Here is a 16,024-nt window from a genome sequence, read left to right on the forward strand (position 1 = left end):
CAGAATACTCAGACATAAGAAGAGATAAGACCAAACAACAGGATCTGCCTCAACGTGTCCCCTGCCCCAGTAACTCAGCCAGATGCAGTAAGCTTTCAGCCCTCAGAGCAGTGTAGGGGAGGCAAGGGTTGAGACTTTTGAATCAGTCAGTCTTTCCAACCCTAGTTCCTATGTTGCCTTGCAATGTGATCTGAGTTGCTGTTTCCTCATCTGCAGAATAGGAATACAAATTCTTATTTGTCAGACCATTTTGAGAATCAAATGTGATAACATGGGTAAATGATCCTCCCAGTGCCTAACACATTGTAAGGCCTCATTGAATGATGTGATTCGTTATTTCGAAGGGAGGAGCAGCAGGCACAACACCCAGATAGAAAAAGGCAACCTGAGATTATATACTATTTGATACCCAAATTTTGACTGACTTAACTACTTTAGTCACTACACTTACATAAAAGGACAAAGGCCAGTGCTGCTACCAGGCAAAATTAAATAAAATGATTTGTCTCTCAGAAGCAGCCAGGGACAGGTGAGACTGAACCAATTCTGCAAACACAGGAGCTTAGAGCACAAGGTGGCCATGAGCTTGAGAACCCTCACCCCACCCAGGGAATGCACTAACATCTTGGGGAGTCTACTGGGTATCTATTGAGATGGGATGGGAGCTGGAACCATCTTATCTTAAGGTTAAGAAACCCAAAAGAGGAGAACCAAGATGGCGGCATAGGTTAACGCCGGAGTTTGCTGCTTTGAACAACTACTTCAAAAGTGAAACCAAAAAACGGAAGGGACAGCACCCAGAACCACAGGAACGCTGGCTGAGTGGAAGTCCTACAACTAGGAGGAAAGAGAAACGCATACGGACACTCAGAGGAGGCACAGTGCTGAAGTCAAATTCTGAGGTGCGGAGTGCGCGGAGCGGGCTGGCGGCGGAGGGCGCGGTTGGCGTTTTCAATCGGGAGGGAGTCGCAGACTCTGAGCTCCAGATACGGGCGAGTCTTTAGGGACCCAGACTCAAACGGGAGAAACGGGACTGTCTGGCTTCGGTCAGAGCGAGTGCAGCTTTCTCTCTGAGCTTTGCAGCGGGTGCTGGGACTCAGAGAGGCAGAGCCCCTGGGGACAGGACTGAGAGCCGCCATAACTGCTCTCTCCGGCCCACCCTGTTGATCCTGTGCGACCCGCCCCGCCCAAGCCCTGCACACAGGCATTTGCCGGATAGCCTCAGGCAAAGGCTAGATTAGCACCTCCCTAGAGACAGAAGTTGTCTCACTGCTGACACAGCTGATTCTCATAGCCACTTGGCCTGGAGGTCAAACCCTCCCTGGAATTAGCTACAACAATCAAGATTTAACTATAAGACTGCGAACAAAGACCACTAGGGGGTGCACCAAGGAAGCATAACAAAATGCGGAGACAAAGAAACAGGACAAAATTGTCAATGGAAGATATAGAGTTCAGAACCACACTTTTAAGGTCTCTCAAGAACTGTTTAGAAGCCGCCGATAAACTTAATGAGATCTACAAGAAAACTAATGAGACCCTCGATCTTATATTGGGGAACCAACTAGAAATTAAGCATACACGGACTGAAATAACGAATATTATACAGACTCCCGACAGCAGACCAGAGGAGCGCAAGAATCAAGTCAATGATTTGAAATGCGAGGAAGCAAAAAACACCCAACCGGAAAAGCAAAATGAAAAAAGAATCCAAAAATGCGAGGATAGTGTAAGGAGCCTCTGGGACAGCTTCAAGCGTACCAACATCAGAATTATAGGGGTGCCAGAAGATGAGAGAGAGCAAGATATTGAAAACCTATTTGAAGAAATAATGACAGAAAACTTCCCCCACCTGGTGAAAGAAATGGACTTACAGGTCCAAGAAGCGCGGAGAACCCCAAACAAAAGGAATCCAAAGAGGACCACACCAAGACACATCATAATTAAAATGCCAAGAGCAAAAGATAAAGAGAGAATCTTAAAAGCAGCAAGAGAAAGAAACTCAGTTACCTACAAGGGAATACCCATACGACTGTCAGCTGATTTCTCAACAGAAACTTTGCAGGCCAGAAGGGAGTGGCAAGAAATATTCAAAGTGATGAATACCAAGAACCTACAACCAAAATTACTTTATACAGCAAAGCTATCATTCAGAATTGAAGGTCAGATAAAGAGCTTCACAGATAAGGAAAAGCTAAAGGAGTTCATCACCGCCAAACCAGGATTATATGAAATGCTGAAAGGTATCCTTTAAGAAGAGGAAGAGGAAGAAAAAGGTAAAGATACAAATTATGAACAACAAATATGCATCTATCAACAAGTGAATCTAAGAATCAAGTGAATAAATAATCTGATGAACAGAATGAACTATTGATTATAATAGAATCAGGGACATAGAAAGGGAATGAACTGACTATTCCTGGGGGGGAAAGGGGTGTGGGAGATTGGGGAAGAGACTGGACAAAAATTGTGCACCTATGGATGAGGACAGTGGATGGGGAGTGAGGGCGGAGGGTGGGGCGGGAACTGGGAGGAGGGGAGTTATGGGGGGAAAAAAAGAGGAACAAATGTAATAATCTGAACAATAAAGATTTAATTAAAAAAAAAAAAAAGAAACCCAAAAGATAGAAGAGTTAGAGCAGTTGTTGTTGTTGTTATTATTATTTGTAATCATTCCCCCACTCCAGCCCAATTTGGCAGTTGAGTAAAACTAACCAATAAGAGCTGGAAAGTTCAAAAAGCTGTGGGCCATGAAAAGCTAAAACATGAAATTTGGGGAGAGGGATGGTCAAAACCAAGAAGTCCCATGACCTGGGGAATCTGGGGCAGAGTCATCACCACATCACCACCAACTCTCCAAATTCCCTTTCAGAACGTTTTATAAAAACAGAGATTAAAAACCCTAAAAGGATCATCTTTAGCTAGTAAAACCCATTAACAGGATGAAAATAGTACCTGAGGTTTCTGCATGGGTCACTGCTTGCAGTCTCATCTCAGAATTCTGTTCAGCAAACAATTCAAATGGAATACAAGGAAATATCCATGACTTAGCCCCAGGGCTTTCAAAAGATGATATTAATTCCTACTAATGAAAAGCCAGCCACTATCTTTCTCCTCCATCTTCTGAAGGGGCTGATTTGCTTCTTTTCCAAATCTGCAGAAAAGACAGCTGAGGAGCCCTGCTACATTAAGACTGCACCCAACTGAGCCAAGCCCTAAAGGAAAATAGCACTGGCCACCTCTCTCATAGGGGAGATGATTGGAAGATGCTCCATGATTAGGGGACACAGAAAGGTGCGTTATCCACTTTCAAGTGCAAAGCCTCAGCAGTCATCAGAATTAGGTTTAAATCCTGGCTCTGCCATTTAAGCAAGGGACTTAATCTTTCTGTGCCTCAATGTCTTTCTCTATACAGTGGGACTAATAACAGTTTCTACATCGCACGCAAGGTCATAATGAGAATTAAGAAAGATAATTTATGCAAAGCACTTAGTAGAGTGCCTATCACATCGTCAGTGCACTAAAATTTGGTTATTCTTACAATTACTCATATATTCAAACATAATGGGTTGCCATGCACGTGCTGGAGTATGGGCGCACCTAGTGTGTTGGGTTTGGGAGAATAAACACCTGAGTTTCAATTCTGGTTCTGCCCTTTATAACTTGTTCCAAATTACTCAAATCCTTTAAGATTTGTGAGCCTCAGTTTCCTCACCCTGAAAATGGAAGTAAGAGTATCTATCCCAATATCACTATGAGGAGTAAATAGAATAATGTCTTTGGAAAGTACATTAAAGGTACAAGAGGAAATGTTAGTCATTTGTGGATGACCGGGACATTTTGCTTCTCTTCCTTTCCTCATTTGGTCCACTTCTTTAGGGTCTACTGTCTTTTCTATTTTGGAACCAACCAGAAGTAAGGGAAGGGAAGGAGGGAAAATTGATACAAATCTCAGCCCATTTATCATATATTGTCAATCCTACAGTCATTTCTGATAAGAAAAAGGGTGAAGATGTGATTGACTCATACGCAGGACCTGAAGAAGTAGTATGTTTCCACTTTCCAGAGTAAATAGTTTGTATGAAGAGATCAATCATAGAAAATCTGTATTCCACTCCCTTTATACCTCTGTGACCATGGGTGAATTACTTAACCTCTCTGAACCTCAATTTCATCTATAAAATAAGAGTAAATATACTTAATAATGTAGAGTTGTTCAGTTTAAATATGAAAAAGGTAAAACAGTATCTGGACAGATGAGGTGTTCAATAAGTGGTAGTCATTCTAAATAGAAATGTTTATTTCAAGTCTTTCAAGTCCTAACTATAGTAATAACTTTCAGTACTACCAAGATCTTTTTATGAAATACAGTAGAGTCCCAATCAGCCTACAGACTCAAATGCAACATCTCATTATCCTCGCCTTCCTTTCAGACCCATGCTTCTTTCCACAACAGACATTGAGTTATAATTCATCAAATCACTAGGTCACACACAAGAGTTCTTTGTGGCATCTCCCAAGCTTCTCGCTTTCAAACTAGCAGTTTTGTCCTTCACAGCAGCGTGTATCTACAGGATTAATCACTCTTCCAGAAGCTGTGTTCTATCAGTAAAGGTGGACTGTGTGTACCATCTGCAAACAAGCACTCCTCAAGGCACCTGGGATAGATTATTGTGGAGTGAACAGTCCTTGGCCCTCGAGGGAGACAGACTGTTCACATCAGCAGTGCCATGGACCAGGGCTCTGATGGCCCAACACCTGAGGCTCTGTGAGAATCAGCACAGTCCAGCCAGAGAAGCTGACCTTTAGGCTGGGCCTTGGAGGATGAGTTTGACAGATTATCAAGGGAGGGAAAGGAGTGATATGTGTAAAGGCATGGAGACAGGAGTGGTGAGAAGTTTGGGTTCGAAACATGGTAGGAGAAGAGATTGGAGAAGCAGTACAGGAACAGATGATAAAGATCTGAGCTAGAACAGTGGTGCTGAAGGTAAAGAGGAAGAAAAAAATATGAGACACTTCTGAGGTTGCATCTTCAATTCTTAGCAACTATATGACATTGGTGAGGGATGAGGAGGAGCCCCTAAGAGATCTCTTAGGTGTTCAACCTGGAGGATGGAGTGGGTGGTGGTTCCACTGACTGACATGGAGTTGGAAGAACAGGTAGGGGGCAGGGGGCAAGGAGTGGCCAATAAGTTTTCAGCTTAGTCGGCAAGTGTTGAATTTTAGATGCATGTGGAGACCTTCCAGGCCAAGGCAGGTTCCCAGACAAAGACGTGCCTGATGTGTAACCCTGTTGGAGCTCTGGGGACCATGCTGGTTGGAATATACATCCTTCTCTCTGATTAGTGGCCATGTTCAGTAGACCTACAGATGTGTCTGGACTAGACAGAGGGTTTGAGCATCATTTTCCTGAATGCAGCTGCTGAAGTCAGAGGTGGAAACAGCACTCCTTGTACCCCATAGCTCCCAGCAGAGGAAGGAGTTCATGGTAAAGCTACTGTGTTGACTCTTGGCAAACCTCTCCCCCCTTCCCACCTCATCTTTTCTATCATGTTCACATCTTTCTTGCTTTCATCTCCTCTTGCTCCTCCTTTGTAGGTCCTAGTGAATGCTTGCTGTATCCTGGCTTAGCGAATAAGCTAAAACTTCTACTTAGAAAATAAGCACTTGCTTTTATCTTGCTCTGAGGATTTGGTTTTGCTAGAATCAAAGTAACATTAGCATGATTTGCTTGGATTAGCATAAAGACTTCTAATCCGTTCCTTTGCAATATTCCATATTTTAATAACTTTAATTATTACTGCTTCTTTTTTCTAATTAAGAGCTTAGAGACAGAGACCTTGGAGAGGGGCCAAAACGGTGGTGCTTGGTCTTGGGGAGGGTGGGAAGAAATGTTTGCACGGAAGAATCAGTATTCAGAGCCAACTAAGAAGCACGTAGAATTCAGTTCTGTGAGCATTTATTGTGGACAAGCCTGGAGATTCAGATGTAGCAGGAGAGTCCTCCATCCTATTAGAGGTCCAACTAGGATGCCTCAGGTTGCACTCTAACAACAATAGCATAAACTCCATGACAATATCCTCCTGGTAATGTGCCTAGGCATCCCTAGAGCTTAGGAAAAGTCCAGACTTCCTTGGTTCTGCCTCACTGTTCCGACTTCCGGGAAGGGCACTGGTGGTTGAGCAGAAGTTCCTTTTGGGGAGTTACCTTCAAACCACAAAAGTGGCTTCAAGTCCTCAGTTCCAGTAGCAGCTCTGCATTTTAGGGTGTGTCCCCTCCACTGGAAGCTAACCTAAAGGGCCCAGCAGGACCCTCAGGCTAACCCTTTCCCCATCTCCCAGCATGGCATGGGTATGGAAGCCATAATGAAAGAAAGCTCTATCCTTTGGGCACAGGGGGAGCCTGAAGGGTTGGCAGAGGAGAACCTCCAGAGGGTCCAAGTGCTATCAAAGTGCAAAGTGCTCCTCCCTTGAAGCAGGCTATTACACAGAGGCGAAGATGGGTCTTCTGCTCCCATGTCCAAACACGGTCCTCACACAGCACGTCTTTCTGCCTGAATACCAGCTCAGGAATGTGCTGATCTGGGATGGGTTCTGGGGACCCCCACCGCTTGGACCAAGAATCGCCATCCTCTTCCCTCTTGGGGCTTATCTTCAAGAACTGAACAGCTTTTATTTTGAAATTTCATGCATAAGATTTTGTTATGTCCTTTTCCCTCAACCACACTACATCTCCTCTTTTAAGAAAATCTTTTTTGTTGTTAATCCTCACCCGAGGATATTTTTCCATTGATTTTTAGAGAGAGTGGAACGGAGGGGAGAGACACACAGAGAGAAACATTCATGTGAGAGACACACATCAACTGGTTGCCTCCTGCCAGGGTCAGGGACTGTGCTTGCAACCAAGGTATGTACCCTTGACTAGAATTGAACCCTGGACTCTTCAGTGCATAGGCCAATGCTGTGTATACTGAGCCAAAGCGGCTAGGGCAAGAAAAATCTATTTTTAATGATTCCAAGGGCCCTTGCCTTTCTCAGGGAGACTCTCCAAAGAATTCCACTGCCACCTCTCTAAGGAATGCCAGGCCCAGGAAGTCACAGGTGGCTTTCTGCATCCCTTCCACTAAAGAAGAGGAAAAAATACACAAATTCAATCACTAGTAGGCCACTCATCCAGGAGGGACCCCAAACTCCTGAGAAAAGTCTGAGGCCAGCTTTGCCCCCCCCCCAAAAAAAAAATCATAGTCTGTTGGAGGAATCTCACATGGGAAATAACACTCTTATATGACAGGACAGACTAAGTGCTAAATACAGGTTTAAAAAAAAACCCTCATTAATTTTGACTCAGTGGATTAGGGAGAGTTTCTCAGAGGAAGTATTTGATCTGGCTCTTTGAGGATAAGAAGGGTTTAGTAGATGGATAATAAGGGAAATGGCATTCCAGAATGAGGGTACAAAATGAGCCAGCCAGAGAAGCTTGAAAATGCAAGTTTTTGTAATCCTATATAATAAAAGGTTAATATGCAAATAGATCAAACAGCAGAGCAATCGAACAACCGAACAACCAAACAACCGGTCGCTATGATGTGCGCTGACCACCAGGAGGCGCGCAGGGAATATGATGGGCTTCAGCAGCAGGTGGCAGAGTGCAGAACATGGTGGGCATTGGCCACGGCAGGAGGTGGAGGTGAGCGGGGGCACCAGACCAAGGCGGGGCACCAATTGCTGTCATCAGTCGAGCCTCTGGTGGTTACTGAAAATTCTTTGTTCCCGTGCACCACGGTCCTGCCCAGTGCTCACACCTGCTGCCAACACTGGCCCTGCTCGCGCCAGCTGCCAGTGCCGGAGCCACTGCTCACACCTGCTGCTGGCACCCAGCGCTGTCAGCAGGTGTGAGCGGCAGCTGACAGCTCCGGTTGCCCCTGAGGGCTTCTCCACCTCCCCCTGCTCCTGAGGGGTGATCAGGGCAGCAGCTGCCGCTCGCACTCACTGCTGGTGCCGGCCCCAATCACTCCGCTCCATCAGCGGGTGCGAGGAGGGCCGGCACCGTCAGCACATGGGAGTGGCGGCAGACAGGGAACCAGGGGTCACAACAGGAGGGTTGGGTTGGGGGCACAGAGGATGGGCCGAGACCTGCCCCTGTGCCCACTGTAGCCTCATGGCCCACAGTTCCTTTCAAGGTGCACAAATTCATGCACTGGGCCCCTAGTTAAAAAATAAATTAAAAAAATTTTTTTAAATAAAATGCAAGTTTTAATTAAGGAACAATGAGAGATCTGGTATTAATAAAGAACAGAGTTCATACCAGCAGATTAAGACATAAAGCTAAGTGCTGTGGCAAGGAGTTGGGTCTCCATTGTGGAGGGGTTGGAAAGGCAGCACTGCCGGTTTCCCAAGAGAGGAGTGACCCAAACTTCCTCAGATGAATGAGCTTTAGGAGGACCACTGCTCATCCATGTGAAGGTCGGAGAAATTAACAACAGGCCACCAGCTCAGAAGCTATTGCTACCTGCTCAGAAATGAGAGACAAAACCAGGGTAAGGGTAGTAGGAAGCCAAAAGAGAAATGGCTCAGAGAGAATCAGTAGTTTCCGCAACTGACTAGCTAAGGTATCAGTGTCTGGGTATATGTTTGATCTCCTCGCCAGAGCACAAGCCCCTTGACGGCAGGAACCACATCTTACTCATCTTCATATCCTTATTGTTTAACACAGGTGGCTCTCAACAAAGAAGTCTTAATCTGGAGGCTTTAGGTTGGTTTCAAAAGAGTCTGTAAGTCCCCCCAAAATTATATGCAAAATGTTGTGCCTGTACATACTAGTACATGCACCTTCCTGTTGAAGAGAGTCTATGTCTTTTATCACATCCTCAAAGAGCTCGGTGAGGTAGATTAAGAACAAAAAAAAAAAAATGGTTAAGAGCAACTACTCTAGAAATACATCACCTTCATAAATGTTTCTGACTCTCGGTTTCTATTTTCATTCCTTCTCTAAGTACCAACTTCCTATTATAAAAAAAGACAAGGTCAAAAACATTAGCTGGGTGCTGTGAGCATTATTACATCTTATTTGTAGTAAAAACTCAACATATAAATTCAGTTATGAGTCTAAGTTCTGCTGGAACTCTGAAAGACATTTTTTCTGCCCGTGCCTGACCTCATTCTCTGGTAACGCACACCTATCCAGAGCCCACTAAGAGCCAGTGCTTCTGTGAGGAGCTGATTCCATTCTAATTAGGACATAAGCCTCCGCAGCAGTGCCTTTGAAGAAGCACCTCCAGAGAAGGCCCACTTGCACCTTTCAATCACAGCCAGATAATTGGGGGTGGTGGGGGGGCTATCACCTGCCACCCACTCCATTTCTATGTGGATGGCGGGGGACAGATTGGCATTTCTGGGTGTCTGACACTTTCACCAAACATTGAGATCATGTCCAAACCCAGGCTGAAGAAGGAGTGTGCCACTTGTGCGTGCCAGAGCGGTCAGGGGGGTCACAGCTTGGATGCCAAACCATTAGACTGTGTCTGTGATATCCCAGTGGCTTATGGGACTACACAACAGTTTTTAGCAGTGGGACTGGACTGCAGAATCTGGAGCATGTGTTCTCTAGCAGAAGAAAATAGCCTCTGATCTCAAGAAAATATGCAGTTGAGATGGAAAGATAAGATACACACACACACAAAGAAAAAAGAACCTACTTGACAAGGGTACAGGACGTGCCTGCTCAGTGCAAGGTAAATTACTTAGATAAGAGAAAGAGGTTACAGGAATTCAGACAAAGAGCTGCTGCTATGTAAGGCAGTGCATAAAAGAAGGGGCATGAAAGGGGGCAAAGGCGGGGACCAGCATGCTATGCGCCACACAATCTTACATTTAATTTCATTTCTTTTCCTCTAACAATTAGGGGGTGCATGCTATGTGCCCTATACTTGTACCCTCTGTTAATCTTCACAACTATATATAATGTAGGGGTTATTATTCTCACTTCATGAATAAGGACTAAAGCTCCAAAAGACTAAATAGCTTTCCTAGGACCCCAGCTACTAAATGGCTGAGCCAGAACTAAAACCCAGGTCTGTCTGACTTCAAATATTAAATTCTTTTTATACCACACAGTATCCCTAAAAAGTTAGTAGGATAATGTGGATGCACCTCAAAAGCTTTATGCTAGGTGAAAGCAGACAGACGCAAAAAAGTCACATATTGTGGAACTCCATTTATATGAAATATCCAGAATGATAAATTTATTGAGACAGAAACCTAGTGGCTGCCAGGGACTTGGAGGAGAGGGGAATTTCAAGAGAATTCCTTCAGCATATTTGACAAACAGTGAGGTGCCTGAGTCAACATAATAAGCCAACATTTCCTTCTTGATTCAAGTGAAGAATTTGAATAAAGGTGTGAATCTCTCCTAGTTGAGAGTGCGAGTTCCCTGGCACAGACACCTGTGTTTATTAAGCACAACAGAAGGAGCTGCCCAAGATGGTCCAAAATGCCTCTGGAAGTATTTAGGAGGGGGGGAGGGCCACCCCTGCTATGGGTCCTCTAAATTCAAAAGCCACAAAATTCTGTTTGATCTTTCTCAAATGACTCTACAGGTCCATAAAATATCTTTTTTTTTGTGGTCATTTTTTGGTTGCTTAGGAGCAACTCTGAATTTCTCGGGCTCTGAATATATGGAATAATCTCTTAGCTAATGAGTTTGATTCTTGCATCCAGCCTAGCCAGCCACCCTGCATCCCATCTCAACTGGGCTTTGTTCTTGGCATGGATGGGGCAGAAACTCTCATGAAGGGTGTGAAGGATCACTTAAGATATTTAATTTGGCTGTACTGCCTTTTATGTGGGCAATTATAGGCAACATGAAAATGGGAACTTATCAAGGCCTCAGGGCATACCCCAGGCAACGGTCTGTCATCCAAGCTGCACTAATTCTGGGCACACACCTTATTTTAGAGCTTCGTTCTCCTTTCAGGCTCTTTGGGAAATGTTTACCTTCACTTGGAGCTACTCTCAGAAGTATCTGTACTGTTGACTGTGGCTTCTGTTTATTTGGACTTTCACACAGCAAACTGGCCCTTTAAAACACTTGGGGACTTTCTGGAAACAAGAAGGAGGAGGCGAGTGTGAGTGCTCTCTCCTGTGTCTGGTCTACCTTCCCCATCACCACAGTCTCTCAGGGAGCCCTGGCAGAGAGGATATGGTTGGCCTGGCCGCCTTGCAGCTGTTTCCTCTACCACATGGGCTCTGTTCCTAGAAGGTGTCCACTGAGCAAGCCTGGGATGCAAGAATCAAACTCTTCAGCTGCCCATTCATACCCACCACTGGGGTCACGGAAATGCCCAAGGTGTGCTTCCTGGGGATCAGCTCAGAGTTCTGCACGAGACCAACTGTGATATGGAAAGTCATATTCTGTATAGAATCCAGTAAGGGTTTGATGGAGGGTCCAATCAGCAGCACACATAGAATTCATCCTGTGCCTAGCATGGCCCTAGTCAGGTGCTCTATATACAATGACTGCCGTGGGTCCACTGAGGTATAATGTGCTGTACAGTGAGATGACCTCACATCCCAAACATGATATCTGGTCAACAGCTCTATGCCATGCTCTGCAACATTCCCCTTGAAGTGCTCTGAGCTGTGCCCTGTGAGAGGTCTAATTGTCTAGTATCCAACAAGTGCCCATTTGATGACCTGCATGGCACCCAATGAATGGCCTTCAAAACCAGAGAGTGATACAACTAGGAATCTTCTCTCCTGCCCACAACCCCTAGGCAATTCCCTGGGACTGCTCCTGTCTGGCATCCTAGGACTCCATCCCATGGCCTCATAAAATCATTTTATCAAAACAAGCAACTTCTTCCAAATCTAAAAACAGTCAAGAAAATATAAAACCCCAAATACAAGGTAATAAACTTTTGAGATTTACATTGTTTTTAAATAACATGCAATAAATACTCGTAAAACAAAACAATAACAAGCAAATAGTATAGAAGTCTATTAAATATAAAGTGAAATCCCTGCTCCTTCCCATCTCCCATCCATCTTTCTCTCTAGAATTAGTCACTATTCATTTGGTTTGTATCCTTCAGATATGTTCCAGGCATTACTCAAATGTAAGTATTACATGCACATAATTTTTTACACATACAGGATAATACTGATTCGTTCTTCTGAAGCAAGCTTTTTTTCATATAATGTGGTCACCTTTTTTCCATGTCCATACATATGTCTTTACTTCATCATCTTTGACTAATGTTTTTTATTCCAAAGTACAAACATACTATTACTTATTTAACCAGCCTTCTGTTGACGTCATTTAGATCATTTTCACTGTTTCACTGCCACAAGCAACATGGCAACTAACATCCTTTAAATTTTTATAATATTGCAAAATTACCCTCCAAAAAGATAACATCTATACTTCTTAGTGACAAACACAAATCTTTCCATCGTTTCTGAAAAGCCATCAATCAACTCCACTTTAAAATTCCAAGCATTAGGAGGTTCACAATGCAAATTTTGGGTTCAGAATGGGAGCGCCCATCCTCATCGGGCTTGGGTGTAGTTCCCGTGTCTTGCTGCATGTGAACGGGAATCCAGTCCTTGGTACTCTCCCTCAGCCCAGGTGTCCGACGCCTCCCAGCTGCCAGCAATAAAGACCTGTCCTCAGTGTACAAGGAGCAGGCTTGGCTCAGTGCTTCCACTGCCCACACACAGGCCTGTCTCTGGAGAGCCTATGAGTGACGGGAGCTCCCTAAGTATGCACAGAGCCAGAGCCAGAGCCATCACTAATTCCTTAGAACTCTTGCTGTCTGCCTGACAGGCCTCTCTCTCCCAGTCTCTGGCTCTCCCTTCAGTTCCCCACTTGGAATGGAGCACAACTGATGAGGACTCTGCCCCTGTCTCCTTGCTCCTCTCTGCCCTGCTCCCAGCCCTGCTTCCTCTAGCTCAGCCTTGCCTTGGCCCCAGCATCTCCACCACCAATAGTTACGGTGAGAGTCTTGAGATGCCACTGCCTTCTCTTCTCACTGTTCTGCTTGTTGTCTGGACTGGCTCAGAATCCACTGCATCCTCTAGAATCAGGGATTTGGACAACTGACCACGCTGACTTATCACAGTTGCCCAGGCCTCTCTCTACCAGACTGTGCTCCCCTTTCTCCTGCAGTGCCAGGACCTCTTCTCACATTTCACTCATTCATTTAATGGAGATTTATTATATGCTATGCACATTTTCTATCAAATTGCAAAATTCCTGAAATAAATTACGTGTGCATCAGGCTCTGTATTTCCATTGCAATATGGATGACAAGTTATTGAAATTTTATGAATACATTACTATTGACTAGATATAGCTCAGTCCTTTTTCTGAAAGAGGTGCACTCTTACACAGTTACCATTATAGTACTCTATCCCATCCCACTGATATTGTATAATAACAGCCAACATGTATTAGGTACTCAGCAAGTATTGGTCTCAATATGTGCATGTGTTAATAATACTCACCACAACACTGCGAGATAAATACTACTGTCATCCCTATTTTATCTTTTTCACTGCCACAAGCAACATGGTGAGGATTTGAGGCTAAATAATTTACCTAAGTTCCCCTAAGCTGTAATTAGCTCAGCCAGTAACCAAACTTAGGTATCTGCTACCTGAGCCTACACTCCTAACGGTTCTACCCCTCCACTGCAGTTTTCTGCACCAGATCCTCAGACAGAAGCCAAAAATATTTATCAATGGCAGCTTTGGGGAAGCCTGAAAGATGAAGGGTCTAGGACAGTGGTCGGCAAACTGCGGCTCGCGAGCCACATGCAGCTCTTTGGCCCCTTGAGTGTGGCTCTTCCTAAGCCTTAGGAGTACCCTAATTAAGTTAATAACAATGTACCTACTTATATAGTTTAAGTTTAAAAAATTTGGCTCGCAAAAGAAATTTCAGTCGTTGTACTGTTGATATTTGGCTCTGTTGACTAATGAGTTTGCCGACCACTGGTCTAGGACCTAAAGTGAGAGTAACAGCCCTGGGCTCTGGCCAATGGAACCCCTTAGCAGGCTCCATGACCTACAGGCAGTGGGCAGCCTATGGCTAGCATGTTCCAGTGATGTGATGAGAGAGACAGGAGGCCAGTGCTGAGGACACAGTGCTCTCCCTTCTGTCCTGCTGCTAGGAGTCCTACTGATGAGAAGTGGCCATTTAGACTTATTTCTCTTTCAACCCCAGTCATCTCCAAGCTTATCTTCATGGTGGTTAAGAGCTCACTGTGAGAATTAAAGGCAATGACTCTGTGGTCAGAGTGTCTGAACCCATTCAAATCTTGGCTCTACTATTTCAGAGATGGGTGACACTGGGATAAGTTACTAAACATGTCTGTGCTTCAATTTCCTAGTGCATAGTATGGCAGAAATAATAATATCATTCTCAAAGAGTTTGAAAATTTATATAATAGAATTCATACAAAGTATTTAAAAATACCAATAAATGTGAACTATTTTAATATCATCAGAAAGGCTGGCTTACCATGTTGGAGCAGCTGGAGCAGTGAACAGTAACCACAACAAAAAGATTTGTTCTTGTATAGGTGCTATTCAAGGTGCATTCAGAGTGGGGAAAGATGGAAGTAGAATGTCACTTTAAGTAGAAATGACTGTATTGGCTGCTACAGTTTATCTAATCTCTGTGCCCACCTCTAAAGTTCCTCTGCATAAAAGATGACTAGCTCTGTTCACATACAGATCTCTGGGGACTCCAGGAAATCACAAACTAAGGGAGCAGGAAGAAACACCTGATGTCACCCAGTCCATCCCCTGCTTTACAGAGAAGAATGAGTTTCTTGCACAAGGTCATATACGAAGAGAAGAATAGTCTTGAATCTGCTCTCTACCTAACACTGCCTGAGCTGGAAGAAATTATAAGCTCTGCTGATGAACCTAACTTATTTAGCAAGTCATTTAACAGATTTAAGCCATTTGTGCAAAATCATGAGATTTATCATTTTTCATCAAACATGATCTGATGCAGTATGAAAAATAACCAAAGGTAGTAAGTCTGTCATGCAAACATCTTGCAGCCTTAATTTCCAAACAACTGGAATGAAGGCCAGCCCCTCACATTGATCACAAGAAGCATTGAACTTCTTAGATAACTTATCTTGGAACAATCTATACTAATAATAGAGGAATATGCAAATTGTCTGGGCTGCCGTCACAGTAACAGTAACAACTGAACAGCAGGCTGCGTGGGGCGGCAAGGCCGGCAGGGGGGTTAGTGAGGGACAACCAAATGACTAAACAGCAGGCTGCGTGGGGCGACCAGGCCAGTGGCGGGGTGGGCAGTTGGGGGCAACCAAGCTGGCATGGGGGGCAGTAAGGGGTGACCAGGCCAGCGGTTGGGGGGCAGTTAGGGGCGATCAGGCTGGCAGGCAGAGGCAGTTAGGGGTGATCAGGCTGGCAGGGGGGCAGGTAGGGGCGATCAGACAGACAGGCAGGTGAGCAATTAGGAGCCAGTGGTCCCGGATTGTGAGAGGGATGTCCGAGGGTTCCTGGATTGGAGAGGGTGCAGGCTGGGCTAAGGGGACCCCCCCCTCCATGCACAAATTTCGTGCACTGGGCCTCTAGTAAGAAATAAAGGAAAAGGTAATCTGTTCTTGTCACATGAATTGCTATATAAAAAAAGGAAAAAATAGACATTAAATTTCCACATCAATTCTGCAGACTGTAAGCCTAGTGTTCCTCCATTATAGCAAGCATCTCCTCTCAAACACCAGCTCTGGGGAACAACCACCTAAATGGCATCTGGGCAAATGTCCTCTGCTATGTCCTCTTTCTGTCCCAGAATCCAGTCCAAGTTTCTCGAAAACATTAGTCAGACAAAACACTAATGGAACTGAGGCAGCAAGGCTGGTAAAGACAAGTATGACTCCATGCAAAGAGTCTTCTAAAACTCAATTTCCTCATCTTTAAACTGGGAGAAATAGTTTGCTATATCCCAGGTTGTGAGAATAAACAAGAACAGTGTTGAGAAAAGG

The sequence above is a fragment of the Myotis myotis genome, unplaced genomic scaffold (assembly GCF_014108235.1).
Source record: "Myotis myotis isolate mMyoMyo1 unplaced genomic scaffold, mMyoMyo1.p scaffold_m19_p_10, whole genome shotgun sequence".
Lineage (NCBI taxonomy): Eukaryota > Metazoa > Chordata > Mammalia > Chiroptera > Vespertilionidae > Myotis > Myotis myotis.